This window comes from Propithecus coquereli, unplaced genomic scaffold (assembly GCF_000956105.1).
Source record: "Propithecus coquereli isolate 6110/MARCELLA unplaced genomic scaffold, Pcoq_1.0 Scaffold98, whole genome shotgun sequence".
In the NCBI taxonomy this organism is placed as follows: domain Eukaryota; kingdom Metazoa; phylum Chordata; class Mammalia; order Primates; family Indriidae; genus Propithecus; species Propithecus coquereli.
Window position 1 is genome coordinate 6,794,657 of NW_012156173.1, and position 16,682 is coordinate 6,811,338.

The window sequence follows — 16,682 nt, forward strand, 5'->3', positions numbered from 1 at the left end:
ACAGGGTCAGAATCACCAATATCACTGTCTCTCACCCCCACATCTCGTCCTACTAGAAGGTCTTCAGGGACAATAGGAATTTTTCAGCTCCATTATAATCTTTGGCACCACGGTCATCTACGTGATCTGTTATTGACCGGAATATTGCTATGCAACTATATTTGATTTCGTTCAGCCCTCACAACCTGCAAGTAGGTATTGTTCCATTTGATGGATGAGGAGAGGGAATCCCAGAAAGTCAGCCTGTGAGCAGCAGCATGCAGACCCCCCACACCAGGCCTGAGATGAGGGCCCCTGCTCTTCATAATGGGAGGGGGGAAGAGTGAAATTAAGAGAGAAATGTTGAAATAGTATAAGAAAAATCTGAGAGTTGGTCTCAGCTTTGCTCCTTTCTAGGTAGTTGCAAAGGTTGGGTACAGCCTGAAAATAGAGAAATAAATGATTGACCTCAGATATGTTCCATCTCTTTCCTCCTTAAGTGCCTGTTTTCAAAAGCACAAATAAAGGGGAACACGTTAAAATTAGATCTATTATCCTTATCTTAGGAAAAATGATCTTCAGTAATTGAAAAAAAATCTTTTTGGAGGGGAGGGAGTAAGAGGTTAGAGAATGAGGTGGAATTTTCTGACCTAAATATGCTACTTCCCCGTCCCTGAGAGACTTAGAAGCAGAAGAGAAATTCAGGTTAGGTGGTCCCTTAGGCTGGGACCCCTGCTCTGTGATGCCGCAGCTAGGGCTATGCAACTGTTTGTTTGTTAGTTGCTCTTTAATTTCTACCAATAGGGGGCACTGAAGGAATACTGAAAGCTGGAAGAGGGAGGAAGGGACTTGCTTTGTATTTATTTGCTGTTCTTGTCAAATAAGGCCCTACAGCCCCTCTTTACCCTGAAGGGAGCAGCTAGTTCCATTAGCAATTGGTTCTGGCTTCCAGCTTCTTCCTGTACTCCCAGAGTCAGCCTCATTATATTTCCTGAGAAATACCAGCACTGGGCAGGCCATACCCCATTCTCAAAGATCTGAGTCCCAGTTTCATGGGGCGTTTCTTCCAGGATGTAACCCCCACGTCTTCCCTTTGTTCTTCAGCCCTAAGGATGGCAGTCGCTTCTATTAAATGGTAGTTACTTTCTCTGTTTCAATCTTAGTATCCCTTTTTTACTTTTTAGTCCTCCAACACGTTTTTTTTTCTTTTCCAGACATATCCTGCATGATCCAACCTCCATTTAACCAATTCCTGATAGCAAATTCTTTCTGTTAAAATAACTAGTGTGGTTCTTGTTTTCCTGACTGGACTCTTACTGATTCTGTTGTAATTCGAGAACATTTTAGGAAGGACTCTATTACAGCAATACATCATCAGTATTATTTTGAGTTGCTGCTATTTTTACTTTTTAATTATAATTGTATTAGTTTAGCTCCACCATTGTCATCTTAAGTCTTGTTGGTTAAATGGAGTGTATGTTTGCTGCCAAAGTATTTTGTGCCAATCATTTTGATATCTAAACTTTAGGACTGGTATGCATTTCAGTTCAAGTATGACTCATTCATGGCCTTCCAGGGGCTAAAGCAGACATATACATAGTCCTCCCTTATCTCCTAAACCTTCCTAACTTGAACAGTGACATTTCATTATTTCACCAAGTCTTTCCCCCAACCAGGAAGTGAGAATGGGTGGGGTAACTGGGACTCAGAGCTTTTTCCCTTGTGATGGGCTATCCCTTGTTTGAGAACTGACAGTTTTCTGCATACCCCTCCTCTCCTCTCTTTTTCTCTTCAGGATCTCCTAGGTGCTGCTCAGAAGGCAGTCACCAGTTCACTGGAAGGCTTGTCTTTAATATGTTAACAAACTCACCACTCTGTCCTCAGATGCCTGTGGTTCTGCAAGATGAGTGTGACTGAGAACTTGCTAGGTATTCTGTTGATGTTTCCCCATGCATTGAAGTAATGAGCTTAGTCATAGCTTTGTTTTTACCTGTGACCCAGAACTCACCTTAGGGAATTTTGGTACCTTTAAATCTAACCTCTTACCCACTTCTGTTAACATCAGGAAGTAGCAGTCCTAGTCTCTCCCCATCTCAACTTTCCCACTCAAAATACAATTTTTTCCTTTCCTAGTTTAATTCCTAAATGGTTTCAGGGGTGGTGCATAATAATAATAACAGTAGTAATATTATGAAGTTACTGAATTCTAATTAATACTTTGAGTCAAATACTACACTAAGAATTTTACATTTACGACCTCCCTCGATCCTTACAACAATTCTGTGAGTTAGTCACATTACCGCAAGTTTCAAAACGAAGAAACAGGCTTGGACAGGTCATTCACTTAATGAACAACAGAACTGGAATCTGAATTCTGGTTAATGCAATTTCAAAGTCTGTGCTTTTAATGGTTTCCTTATGTGCCTCTTACACTGAGAAAATAAAGCAAATACATTCAAGATGTGAACTGTAAAATAGCACGCATATAACTACTAAAGTCATAATATTCAGTGTATGTAATGAATTGTTTCAAACACATTAAAAATAAAATGAAAAGACAAGCTAATATTGAGTTTATGTAGGACACACCACTTAGCTACCACTGTCTTCTAAGAGAGGAAGAGAAACCCTAGCTTCCTAAAGCAAACAGATTCCTTGGAAAGTAAATTCATTCTGTCAGGAAGGCAAAGGGGAAAGTACCTACCCTGGAATGCAAACATTTGGCTATTAGGAGATAAGTTTTATTATCCTTTAAATGAGACCAGATAACTCCAGGTCTAACTCCCTTGTAATGTGGAAGAGGAGATATTCCATGGCTTGCCAATTTCCTTTGATCAAGAAGAAAAACTATTCAAAGACATTAAAATATTCATGGAGCATTGTTTCCCTGACATCCTATTATTTGAATATACTCTATTTGATTTGTTCATCTCCTGTTGATAGATATTTGGGTTGTTTTATTAATGAGTTGTAAGAAGTCCTTTATGTATCCTGGATACAAGTACTTTGTCAGATATACGTATTGCAAATATTTTTGCTCACTTCGTGGCTTGCCTTTTCATTTTTACAGTGATGTCTGCAAGAGCAAAAGTTTTTAATTTTGATGAAGTCAAATTTTTCATTTTTTTCTTTGTGACTGTGTTGTCAGTGAAAAAGAACCCAAACTCTGTAAAATAATTTAAAGAGGTTTATTCTGAGCCTAATATGTGCAACCATGGCCCAGAGAGCCACACCCAAGAAGGCTTGAGCAAGTGTTCTCACTGTGGTTGGGCTACAGTTTGGTTTTATACATTTCAGGGAGACAGGAATTGCACATAAAGTCATAAATCAACACATGGCCCAAAAAGGCGGGACATCTTGAAGCAGGCGATTATAGGTGATAGGTATGTTAAAGATTCTTTGATTTGTAATTGGTTAAAGAAATGAAACTTTGTCTAAAGGCTTGGAATGTTTTGAGATAAAGAAGCCTGTTAATCAGACACAAGTCACCAGACATAGACTCAAGTGATCTGTTAAGTAAATTGAGGACATGCAGGTATGGTTTAATCTTTGTTCTGCATAGCCTTCGGCCTGTAAATGAGTTACAAAGGATATTTCCAAGAAGGGAAGGGGGCGTGAGGAGATAGGTCTGACCTCCCTTCTCATGGTTAACAACTCAGCTTTTGGGTCTTTTTGGGATTTCCTGGCCAAGAGGGGGTCCATTCAGTCATCTGGCAGGGCACTTAAGATTTTATTTTAGTTCACAGTGTTTTGGTGTCCCATCTAAGAAGTCTTTGTGTATCCCAAGGTCAAAAAATGTTTTTTTTCCTAGAATGTTATAGTTTTAGCTCTTATAATTAAGTCTACAATGCATTAAGAGTTAATTTTTGTGTATGGTGTGTGGAAAGAGTAGAGATTAATTTTTTTCTATAGTGATATCCTGTTGTTTCTACAGTATTTGTTAAAAAGACTTTCATTCCACAGTAAATTGCTTCCGCCATTTTGTTAAAAATCTATTGATGAGATACACACACACACCCACACACACACACATATGGTAATTTCCGGATCTCTACTCTTTTCATTGGTCTTTTTGTCTATTTTTACACTGATATCACAGTTTTAGTTTTTTTTTCTTTTTTCGAGATGGGGTCTCACTCTTACTCAGGCTGGTCTCAAACTCTTGACCTCAAGCAATCCTCCTGCCTCAGCCTCCCAGAGTGCTAGGATTACAGGCATGAGCCACCATGCCCAGCTGATACCACATTTTTAAAAAAGAAACTTTTTTTAACAGAGGAAATGTAATGAAGGGAATGGCCTGAAAAAAAACTGACAAAAATATTTTCTGTCTCTTTAAAACTTCCCCCACTCTTTTTGGGAACTATGTCCTGCATCTCTGAGGCAGGTTAATTCTTTTGTTACAAGAGATAACTTAGCTACCCTAGGCTAGGGCCAGCCCCCTAGATGGGCCCAGGTAGGGCTTTGTCTTTGGCCAAGATGGAATGATTAGAATATTAACCACAATAGCCCAAAACTGAGTCCCCTCCATTTAAAAGTTCTGTATTTTCTGCTAATGTTCAGGAAACTCGGATTTTGAGATGAGGAGGTCTACCATTTTTCCTCCTTTTCTGGCAAAGTAATACACTTCTCTTTCCTTCTCCTCAAACCACTTACTCTCATTCTTCTGATAGGGCCTCGAGGAAAAGTGCTGAGGTTTTGCTGAGGACAGACATATACATCACTGACATATAACTGAGATAAAATAAATGATAAAATTATTATCATTAGTTATCTCAATTAAATACATCATTGACATATAATTGAGATAAAAATAGTAAAATTAAAATAATGATACTGTTATTTTATTGCAATAAAAATAATGATAAAATTATTATCATTAGTTATCTCAATTAAATACATCATTGACATATAATTGAGATAAAAATAGTAAAATTAAAATAATGATACTGTTATTTTATTGCAATAAAAATAATGATAAAATTATTATCATTGAAAATAATAATAATAATTTATGGGCAATTGATTCTTGACAAGGGTGCCAATTTAATAGGGAAAGAATAGTCTTTTCAACAAATGGTGCTAGAACGCTGTGTATCTACAGCCAAAGAGTGAAGTTCTCTGGACTTTACCTCATACCATATGCAAAAATTAACTCAAAATGAGTCAAAGAAAACTCCTAGAATAAAACGTAAGGTAACTGTGATGACCTTGTGTGATGTATTTTATGATTTTATGTGAAATGTCCATAATAGGCAAGTTTATAGACACAGAAAATAGATTAGTTATTTTCAGGGGCCAGGGCAGATGGTGGTGGTGGTGGTTGAGAGCGGTTTGGGGGTGATGGCTAAAGGATACAGGGCTTTTTTCTGGGGTAATGAAAATATTCCCAAATTGATTGTGGTGATAGATGCACAAGTTAGTGAATGTACTAAAAACCATTGAATTATACACTTTAAATATGTAAGTTGTATGGTATGTGAATTATATCCTGATTACAGTTATTGACAAAAAAAATTACACTGAGAAAATGGATTGCTAATCCACCATCACAAAGCAGGGTTTATTCTAAAAATGCAAAGATGTTTTAACGTTTGGAAAATCAATAATTGTAACTCATTACAAACATAAAGGAGCAAAATAAGATGGCTATCTAAATAAGGCAAAATGAAAAAAATCTAGCAACTTTGGAATAGAAGGAAATGTCCTTGATCTGATAAAGAGGATCTTAAAAACAAAAAAGCTATCGTGAGCATATAATTAATGGTGAAATACTGAAAGTATCTCTTTAAGGTCAGGAACAAAGCAAGTGTGTCTTCTATCATTCCTTCTAAATTCAGTATTATACCAGATGTCCTAGCCATTGTGGTAAGGCAAGAGAAAGAAATAAAGTTACAAGAATAAAAATGATGGTAGAATGGTTATCCTTCATAGGTAATATGATTATGTGCACAGACAGTGAAAAAGTAGCCATGGATAATTTTTAAATATGGTTATGAGTTTAAAAGGTTTCTAGATATGAATTCAATATTCACAAAGCAATTGCATATCTATACACTAATAATAAATAGCTAGAAATAGAATAAAATATCAATTTTAATAGCATAAAAATATCTAAGACATGCAAATCTTTATGGGAAAATGTGTTAAATTTCATTGAATGACATTGAAGATGACCTTTTGAAATGGAGAGATATGGATGGTGGTTATGGATGGAAGACTCAATATCTCTCAAAATTAGGTTATAGTGTGGATACAATTCCAGACAAAATTGTAACAGATTTTTATGAAACTTGACAAAGTGATCATAAAATCTGAATGGAATTGTAAAATTCCAGAAATAACCAAGACATTTTTAAAAAAATTTAGAGAGGGAGACTTTCCCTTCACATGTCAAGACATAAAATTACCTTAAGACGATGTGGTAGACAAAAGGATCGATAAAACAAATGGCATATAGAGTTGCACATTTACGGACATTTCAGATCAGTGGGGAAAGGATGGGATTTTCAGTGAGTGGTTCTGGGGAAATTGGGTATTTGCCTTATTTTACACCACACATAAAAATAATTTCTGATGAATTAAAGAGTTGTTATGGGTTGAATTATGTCCCCTCAAATTCATATATTGAAGTCCTAACCCCCGGTACCTCAGAATATGACCCTACTTAGAAATAAGGTTATCGTACATATTGTTAATTAAGATGAGATCATAGTGGTGTAGGGTGGGCCCCTAATCCAATGTGACTGTGTCCTTATAAAAAGGGGAAATTTGGACACAGACACATGCACAGGGAGAACATTATGTGAACATAAAGGCAGAGAGATTGGGGTGATGTTTCTGGAAGCTAGGGAACACAAGACATTGCTGGTGAACCACTGGAAGCTATAAGAGAAACATGGAACAGATTCTTGCTCATGGGCCTCAGAAGGAACCAACTCTGTTGACATCTTGATTTCAGACTTCTAATCCCCAGAACCGTCAGACAATGACTTTCAAGGCCAGGTGTGGTGGCTCATGCCTGTAATCCTAGCACTCTGGGAGGCCAAGGTGTGAGGATTGCTTGAGCTCAGGAGTTTGAGATCAGCCTGAGCAAGAGTGAGACCCTGTCTCTACCAAAAATAGAAAAATTAGCCAGGCATCATGGTGCGCACCTGTAGTCCCAGCTACTTGGGAGGCTGAGGGAGGAGCATCACTTGAGCCCAGGAGTTTGAGGTTGCTGTGAGCTGGGCTGACGCCACGGCACTCTACTCAGGGCAACGGAGTGAGACTCTGTCTCAAAAAAATAAAACAAAAAGACAATAACTTTCAGTCATTTCAGCCACCTAGTTTGTGGTACTTTGTTATGGCAACTCTAGCAAATCTATATAAGATGTGAAGGTAAACCTAGGAAAATTTTAGAAGATCATATAGTAGAATATCTGTATGATGCTGGAGTCGAAAGTATTTCTTAAACATCAAAAGACTAGCCATAAATAAAAAGACTGACAAGTTTGACTACTTTAAAATTAGAATTTCTGCTCATCAAAAGACACTAAAAGAGAGTTGAGATAAGCCACAAACTAGGAGAAAACACACACACACACACACACACACACACACACACAAATATGTATAGCAGAATACTGTGTTATATACTCATATGTTCTGGATGCATTAACATATATTCTGGGTATTAGGCAATTTTCAGTTAATTTCAGAAGATTTTTAACTTCTTTGAATTTGTGATGGGATTTGTGATGTTGTTTGGTCATTTCTTTTCTATTTTGAGGTTGAGAACTACTGTGAAAAATGGGAACAGTGCTTCTAACAACAGAAACAATGGCTTCTGGAAGGGTTTGTAAATAGCCACAGAAGTTGCTTCAGTCAGACCCATAAAAAACGGTGGCAATAAAGAAGATGAAAATCCTTGTAAGTGTTGAATGACCTTGGCATTCATGATCACCAAAAAAATCCTCAATGCAACAACTGTTGATAATAATTCAGCTGGTGGTTGTACCTGCCAGGGATACTAATTAGCCAGAGTGTGTGAAAACAAACTGAAGATTTCTTTTTTCTAGTATGGAAAATCAAAGCGCATTAATAACCTGCTCTGGTCCAAATCCAGAGGCAGACTGGCCTCACCTCGGATATAGCATAATTACCTCTTCTGGGTAATTTAAGAACTTAAGATTTGAAAAGTTTGGGAAATGTTAGGTTAGCATAGATTATTTCAGAGCTTTTTATCTCACAAGGGTCTGGAAGGGCCCAGATTATCTTAAACAAGAACAGAAGTGGGCATTTTACACCAAGTTATGGAGGTTGACTATAAAGCTATAGATTGGTAAATTAGATTTCATTAGAATTATCAACTGCTATTTATCAAAAGACACCATTAAGAGAGTGAAAGAGTAAGTACAGACCAGGAGAAGACATTTGAAATATTTATGTACAAAAGAATGCAGAAAATATAACTCCTACAAATCAATAAGAAAAATATAGACTAACCCAATATAAAAATGGGCAAAAGTTTGAACAGATACTTTAATTTTTTTTTTTTTTGAGACAGAGTCTCACTGTGTTGCCTGGGCTAGAGTGCCGTGGCGTCATCCTAGCTCACAGCAACCTCAAACTCCTGGGCTCAAGTGATCCTCCTGCCTCAGCCTCCCGAGTAGCTGGGACTACAGGCATGCGCCACCATGCCCAGCTAATTTTTTTTCTATATATTTTTAGTTGTCCAATTAATTTCTTTCTATTTTTAGTAGAGACGGGGTCTCGCTCTTGCTCAGGCTGGTTTTGAACTCCTGAGCTCAAACAATCCGCCCACCTCGGCCTCCCAGAGAGCCAGGATTACAGGCGTGAGCCACCGCGCCCAGCCTGAACAGATACTTTAAAAAAGAAGATATCAAAATAGAAAGCAGGCCTCTCTACATCGTTGGTCATCAGGGAAAAGCAAATTAACACCACAGTAAGATACTAGTACACTCCCATTTTGATGGTTAAACAATACCAAGTGCTGGTGAGAAGTTAGAGCATCTAAAATGCTCATACATTGCTGGTAGAAATGTTAAATTGGTTAAATTGGAAAACAAATGGTTTTCCTAAAAGAGCCAGCATCATTAATGCTTTGCTATCAATGTCTTGAAATTCTTAATGATTTTATTTATTTACATATTTATTTTGAGGCAGAGTCTCACTCTGTTGCCCTGGGTAGAGTGAGGTGCAGTCATCATAGCTCAGTGCAACCTCAAACTCTGGGCTCAAGCGATCCTCCAGCCTTGGCCTCCCAGAGTGCTAGGATTACAGGTGTGAGCTACCTTGCTGGGCCAATGATTTTATTTTTAAACTTGTTTTTTGTAAGTGAAGTCTTATAAGACAGTGGAGTGTGCACCTGGGCAGAGGAAGTATGGGCAAGTTGTGTGTCTATGGCTGTTCCTTGCTATCCCATTCACTTAGAGCATCCACCACCACCCAGGAGCATAGAATTCTAGAGAAACCACAGTGCCTGGGAGTTCAATGAAACTCAAAGGAGTACAGGGTAAGTGGAAGGCTCTGAAAGCCAAGAGGACTCGTTTCCATTTGAACCGGAACTTGTTTTAAATGCAGAAAGAAGGCAATGCTATTTTAAGAAACGCACAAAACAACGAATCCTATCGCAGCCTTTCTTACTGCCATTATTATCCGGTGTTAGTCAGCCACATGTGCTAGAAATGGCAACAAAGAAGGAAAAGGAAAAATTGGGCAAGCTGTGGTTCTTTTTCCTTTTAGTCCTTCTTTCTCACAACTAAACTGAAGCTGGAAAGTGTTAGCATAATGTGCAAGTATCAAGAAGTGAAATAAAAATATTTAACTTAGTCCTGTGTAGCATTTCCAAGAATGAAATGCATGTGAATGTACAAGCTATGGAATATAAATCACATAATTTAGCGATTCTATGAACAGGTTAAATGCTCTCAGATCTGCATTTAAAATTGCCATTGCACAATATAAAATGAATGGTAAAATTCAAGGTAATATTTAAATGTTTTAATTTTTCCTTACTTAGAATGACATTAAATAGCACATAAAAGAATATCATGGCAAATTGAGAAAGATAGTGAAAAAAAGGACAAGGCTTTATATTTTCATGCCTTTAATGGTACTTTTCCCCTGATTTTTAAACAAGTGACCTTATGTTTTCATTTTGCATTGGGCCTTGCAAATTATGTAACTGGCCCAGTCTATGAATCAGTAATTTTAATCCTAGATGTACACTCAACAAAAATAAATGCTTATTTTTACCAAAAGATATGTACACAAATGTTGATAACAGATTTATTTATAATAACCTCAAACAAGAAATAACCCATAAGTTCATCAAAAGTATAAACTGTCATATGTTCATGTAATGGAATACTAAACAGACACGAAAATAAATGAATTACTGCTACACATAGCAATATGAATGAATTTCATAGACGAACTGTTGAGTGAAAGAACCCAGACACATAAAGGATATATGCTGTGTGATTTCGTTTGTAAGAGGTCCGAAATACAGGCTAAGTAAATGTCTACTGACAGAAGTCAGAATAGTGGTTAACTTTGGGGGGATGGGGAGGCATGAAGGAGACTTCTGAGAAGCTGGGGGGATGTTCTGTATCTTGATCTGGGTGGTGGTTTAACTCATACATGGTAAAAATTAAACAATCTGTACCCTTAAGAGATGTGCACTTAATTGTATGTAAGTTATACCTCAATAAGGAGGAAATAAAAACAACAAAAGTTCCCTTTTCTATGACCAAATACCATAATTACTATGAAACTTCTACAGTGTGTGTGTGCATGTATGTAAAACGCCCTTGCCTGCCAGTGGGATGCTTGCAGTGGCGTTGTTCCTGTTGAATGTTCTTGCTGTGGGGCCTGAGTCATCATCCTCACTCCTGGCTAACAGTCTCCTCGCCTTTTGATGGAGATAAATTATAAATAGTGGCATTTTGTTATTATATTACACTATTTTACTTTGAGTCTAAATTCCTGATTCAAAGATTGACTGTAATGAACTTTTGTGCCTTCTGTGTAAAATATGAAAGTCGAGGTTAGGCTTATAGCTTCTTTTCTTCTTTTACTGAAAATAGAATTAAAATTTCTTTCGGGTATAATTATTTTTATTTCAACACTGACGATAACTTAAATTTTTCTGCAGAATCTTGATTCTGCTTGAACGTTATCTTTATGATTTGCCTCTCTTTGTTCAGAATGCTCTTCCCTTGGTATGTGCATGATCTGATCCTTCACTCAATTCTGGTTTCTGCTCAAATGTTTTCAGGGAGACCTTGTATATGATCACTTACCCATCCAAAATAACACCAATCCTCTTGTCGAATTCTATGCCCTTATCTTGTTTCACCATGACTTGACATTATGGGATGTCTGCGTGTGTGTGCATGTGTGTGCATGTGTGTGTGTGTATATTACTGTCTCCCCCAATAAGAACGTAACCTCCAAGAAGGTGAGAATTCCTTTTTTACTCACTACTCGGCACCTAGTGGGTACACAGTAAATATTTGTTGACCCAATGACAAACCTTATTTTGAAAACTAGGAAAAATGGGATTTTGGAATTTTGCATTTGATCATGTATTGAACATTAACATTTATTCAATTTTATGATTCAGTTTAAAACATTGTAACTCTAGAGAGAGATGAGTGTTTATACTGAAAGTAAAAAGCCTGGCAGAGAATATGGAAGAATAAATATTATTGGTAGAACCTGGTCTGAAATCAGAATCTCTCTGGAGTTTCACCGGGTTCCCGGGCTTGGAAGGACAAAAGCAGAAGCCGGTATTCAGAGCAAAGGGGGAGCTCCAGCCTCAGCAGTCTGTGTGTCCTGCACATCAGAAATGCCACCAGCTAGCCACTGGATGTCACTGTTCTCTCATGCTCCTGAGTGTGGGTGTCCTCCAGGTCTCTCTCTGCATGAATATGCAATGACCTAGTTTATAACCGTGACAGAGGGCACAGACTCACCTGTACAGGCCTCCTCAATATGGGATCACTTATTGTTCCTACATAAAATTGATTTTCGGTTCTGAGCAGCACAGAAAGGTTTGAAGAGATGAGCGGCGTCAAGTGCGGCTCTCAGCCGCAGTCCCAGCCCCGAAACGGCGCTCAGGAGTAGGAACACAGCTGCCGGGACATTTCCCTGTCAGTCAGGAGCTGACGGCTTTGCTTTAGGTCCAGGCCTGGAAGCAAGGACTGGAAATCATTTGGGTTTCACAGCTGGCTTAGATGACATTCAACAATAACACCAAATCCTTCCATTAAACAAAACAACAAAACAAAACAAAAAAAACAGGAAATGAAAAACAGGGTCAGTGACCAGTTTATGTTGAGACACGACAGTTGCTATTACTTTGAGAGAAGTTCTTAACAGCACAAGGTTACGACTTGCCTCAGAAGTTCATTTTCGGCCAGTCTCATCAAGATTTCCACCGGCAGGCCTCCTCTGCTTGTCTCCGATGCTTACTCGCCATATAAATATGATAAATGGGCAAGTGGCTAGAACTTCCTTCTCCATCGCCCCGCTGTCCCTTTGGAGCCTTTGCTCACAGCTATCATCTATAGCAAGGTATGAATGATCCATAGGAACTCGCTGCACTTCCGTTAGGAGTTTTTCCTTTCAAATTCATTTATTCAATGATTCAAACATTTATCGAGCACCGTCTTCTAAGTCCTGAGCACTGTTTTAGGGGCTGGGGATATAGCACAGTAACAAAGTCCTTGTGACTGCAGAGCCCACATTCTAGCATTTAAATAGAGATTTAAATCTTAAAGGGAAATTGCCCAGATTGTTTCTGTAGATGTCAACCAGTGGATGGAGATGGATTTGGCCTTCCCATCACCAAAAGGTAGTTTAGTAGCTCAACCAGTAGACAAGGCTTGAGTGAGAGCTGACCCTTCCCAGTGTGGGCCTCTGCAACAGCCTTTAAGAGGCTGCTTTCCTCGTTTCCATTTTTGAATCAGTTCACAAATAGCCAGAGAGATTTTCTTTTAAAGGCAAATCTTATCTTGTAGCTTCCTTGCTTCAAACCCTCCAGTGGTTTATCATGGCTCATAAGATGACACCACACATCCTGCCATGACTGTGATTTGGCCCCTGCCTAATTCTCCAGCCTCCTCTGACACCATGAGTCCTCTTAGCTCATTTCCACTCTCTGGAGAGTCACTGGCCATTCTGTACTTCTTCTAATGGATAGGAACTTTTCTGCACCAGAGCTTTTGTATATGCTATTTCTGTTGACCAGAAAGCTCTTTTGTAACCATCCTTCCCTTCCCTTTGTGTGCAAACTTGCCCATTAGTGTAGCTTGAACTGCAGTCCCTTCTGCAGGGAAGCCCCTCCCCCAGGTCAGTCGGGTGTCCCCTATTCCATAACCCTTATAACACTGGTGTCCATCGCACCTCTCCAATGCCCGAGCCAGTGCGTTCCCTCTCCCTGCTGTTCCATCCCAGTTCACCGTTACTGAACAGTTTGGCAATTGATCCGTACATCGTGCCATGACATCAGCTCTCTACCTACCACCCATTGCAAGAGTCCTCCCTGCGAGCCGGCCAGTAGGCAATCTATTCCCCAAATCTCAGAATAGAGTCTTCTTCCTCGGATCTTTTCTGTAACCAACTGTCTTCGGTTGAGTCCCTTGCAAACAGCTCTGACATGGAGATTTACGGGCAGCAGATTACTGATGAGTGTTCCAAGGATCAACATGGGGAAGGAGCGAGGGAAGCAGGAACGGCAGGTTGGACTGTGATGTAGTTGGCCAAGCCCACAGGGGGCTCCAGAGCTGGGATGGCCCTTTAGAATTGTCCCAGGTGAGGCAAGTGGCTACTGGGCCTTGCAGCCCTGTAGCCATTAGTCACGGGGTGCTGACTGCTCCTGGAGAGGGAAGCGTGACTTTGGGTGAGGCGGCTCCCTTCAGCCAAGGACAGTTCCCCGACAGGAGCACAGCTATAAGCAACCAACAATTCTGGCAGCTGGGAAAAGAAGTGGGGATCCGGGCAGTGCAGCAGAGCCCTCGGAAAACAAACCAACCAAGCCTCAAAAAAGCGGTTTCCAAGAAATGACTGACAGGTTACTCCATTTCTATAAACCAAGAACCTGTCACCCTGGCCCTACCTTGCATCTCTCTCTGCTTTAAGATTTAACATCTTTGACTCAATATCTCTGCCATTTATTCTTCTGAATATCTTCACCTGGCAGACAAGGAAAACTTGACTAGAACGCCTACTGTCTACCAGACAGGGTGCTGGGCACTGCACACATGCCCTCTTTCCAAATACTTTTATTCCTGTTTCTCTTCCAAAATTTATTAAAACTCTTAATTTTACCTCTTCGTTCCACCTTTTTATTTCTGAGATTTTTGTAAAATTGTTCTAAAGTTTCATTTCTAAATGTAGACTTCTAGTGATGGCGTGTGTGCTAATTGCAGGAATGAAATGAAAATAGATAAAAACCAAAAAAGGTATTTCCTCAGTAGTATTTAACCATATTATAAATTACTTTATTATTTTTTAAGTTGCTAAAACTGATTCATGCCTCCTATTTAAGATTAGCTTTGCAACGGCAAGAGCTGTTAATAAATGTCTTATATATTTACATATGTGTGTGTTGTCAGCAGACTATTGCAAACAATAAAGAATTCTTAAATGAATCATTTCACAGCTGTTCACAAGCCTACTAAATCCATACCATGCACTCTGTAATTCTTAAGAAGGTGTTTATTTCTAGTCTCCTGTAGCCCTGACTATGTAGTAAAACATGAAATGATGTCACCTGGATTGCCATAATGTCCTTGTGTCTGACCCAATATCTTTTAAAAATTTAGATTGTTATATTTTTGTCTTAGGATCCCCTCACTGTTTTGATCTAATTGCTCATATGATTTCAGCTATCTTAATAGTCAGTCTAGTGAGAGTAACACAGGACTAGAGATAAAGTAGCCTTGGTTCTAGAATGAGCCTCGGTTTTCTCATGTGTGAAACAGAACTGATGTTCCTATCATATGTTGCCATGGAGATCAGTTAAGAAAATACATGTAGAAGAGCTTTGAAAACAATAAGGCATTATAAAAAATCAAAGTATGATTACTAAAAAAGGAAAAATATAAGAAGAAAGAAAAGTAAAAGATGTTTGCCAGCTGTGGACTGTGTTCCAGGTACTTTACACAGGTTATTTCTCAGCTGTGCTGTGAGGCAGGTATTGTTTATCCCCATGTTAAGGAGATAACGTTCTAGTCAAGTTTTCCTTGTCTGCCAGGTGAAGATATTCAGAAGAATAAACAGCAGAGATAATGAGTCAAAGATGTTAAATCTTAAAGCAGAGAGAGACGTAAGGTAGGGCCAGGGTGACAGATTCATGGTTTATAGAAATGGAATAACCAGTCAGTAATTTCTTGGAAACCGCTGTGTGAAGCCTGGCTGGGTTGCTGTCACGAGGGCTCTGCTGCACTGCCCGGATCCCCACTTCTTTTCCCAGCTGCCAGAATTGTTGGCTGCTTATAGCTGTGCTCCTGTCGGGGAACTGCCCTTGGCTAAAGAGAGCTGAGGCTGAGGGAGGTTAAATAACCTCTTGATGCCATTGACTGGTGATAGTGTCTGAGTCACAATCCACATCTAGCTCTTTGGGTTCCAAAACCTGCTTTCCTACCACTGCACCCAAACTGACTCTCAGTGCATGTGGACAGGCAGTGGAAACCAGTTTACTATTGTGAGCCTTTCCATTTATGCCCCTCCCCATCTCTCTCATAATCACCTCTGGCAGTGTCCCTTGAAATCTTAGGGAGGTAATGGATTATAATGTAAGAATTCTTACTTATATAAGCAATGCAATTTACCTTGTTCCTCATGTTTGTTTTAGATCAAGGAATCTGAACCCTAAAATGCATGTTAGCACTGCTAGTTGTATGTATTTTTCTGTATCTAATTTCAATCCTTAGAAAGAAGAAACGGGTGTGAGAATGCATCTCACAGGTCAGTTCCAGAAGGTCAGGAGGTGCAAATGAGCTGAGCTGTTGATTCAGTTGAGGTAATTTCAATGAGCACATTCTTGCATGTGGGTCTATAATGTGGTTCATCTCCATAAAATCCCAGGCTTTATGGGTTTGAAAGCATTAACTCATGTCTTAGAAACATCCCACATAGATTATTATAATTCTTGGTGTGCTGCCTGACCATCTGCTTACCTACAGGAATTACAATCAGATGGAATGGCCCTGCTCAAATCTAGGCTCAGGAAAGAAATATGAGAATACCTGAGTCCATTTCTGTTTTGTTGAAGCAGCACTATTTTTTTACACCCTGCTCAGCATAATAATGAAAAATGTGTTGATTTGTGACTTTTCTTAAATATTTTCAGGGTAGAACAATATTTAATTCTATGAGACAATATCAATGATCTCATGCAGCATGCCAATAAGTTAATGACATTTAAATGCTTGCTGACTTTGTATGCTGTCATGGCTTCTACTTAATTTCAGCTTGCAGATTTAGCAAAATCATGGGGAAAAATATACAGCAGCTTTATTAGGTCATCTGGTCAGGGTTTTAATGGAAGAAGAAAGGGAAAGTGTGAGGCAGAATGACCAGATTGCCTTTATGTTCTTCCTTTCATGATAATCAAATATAAATTTCTTAGTTACATGCAAAGAGTATGAAAACACCAAATTTAAACTCTTCTCATCCCATTCCTTTCCTCA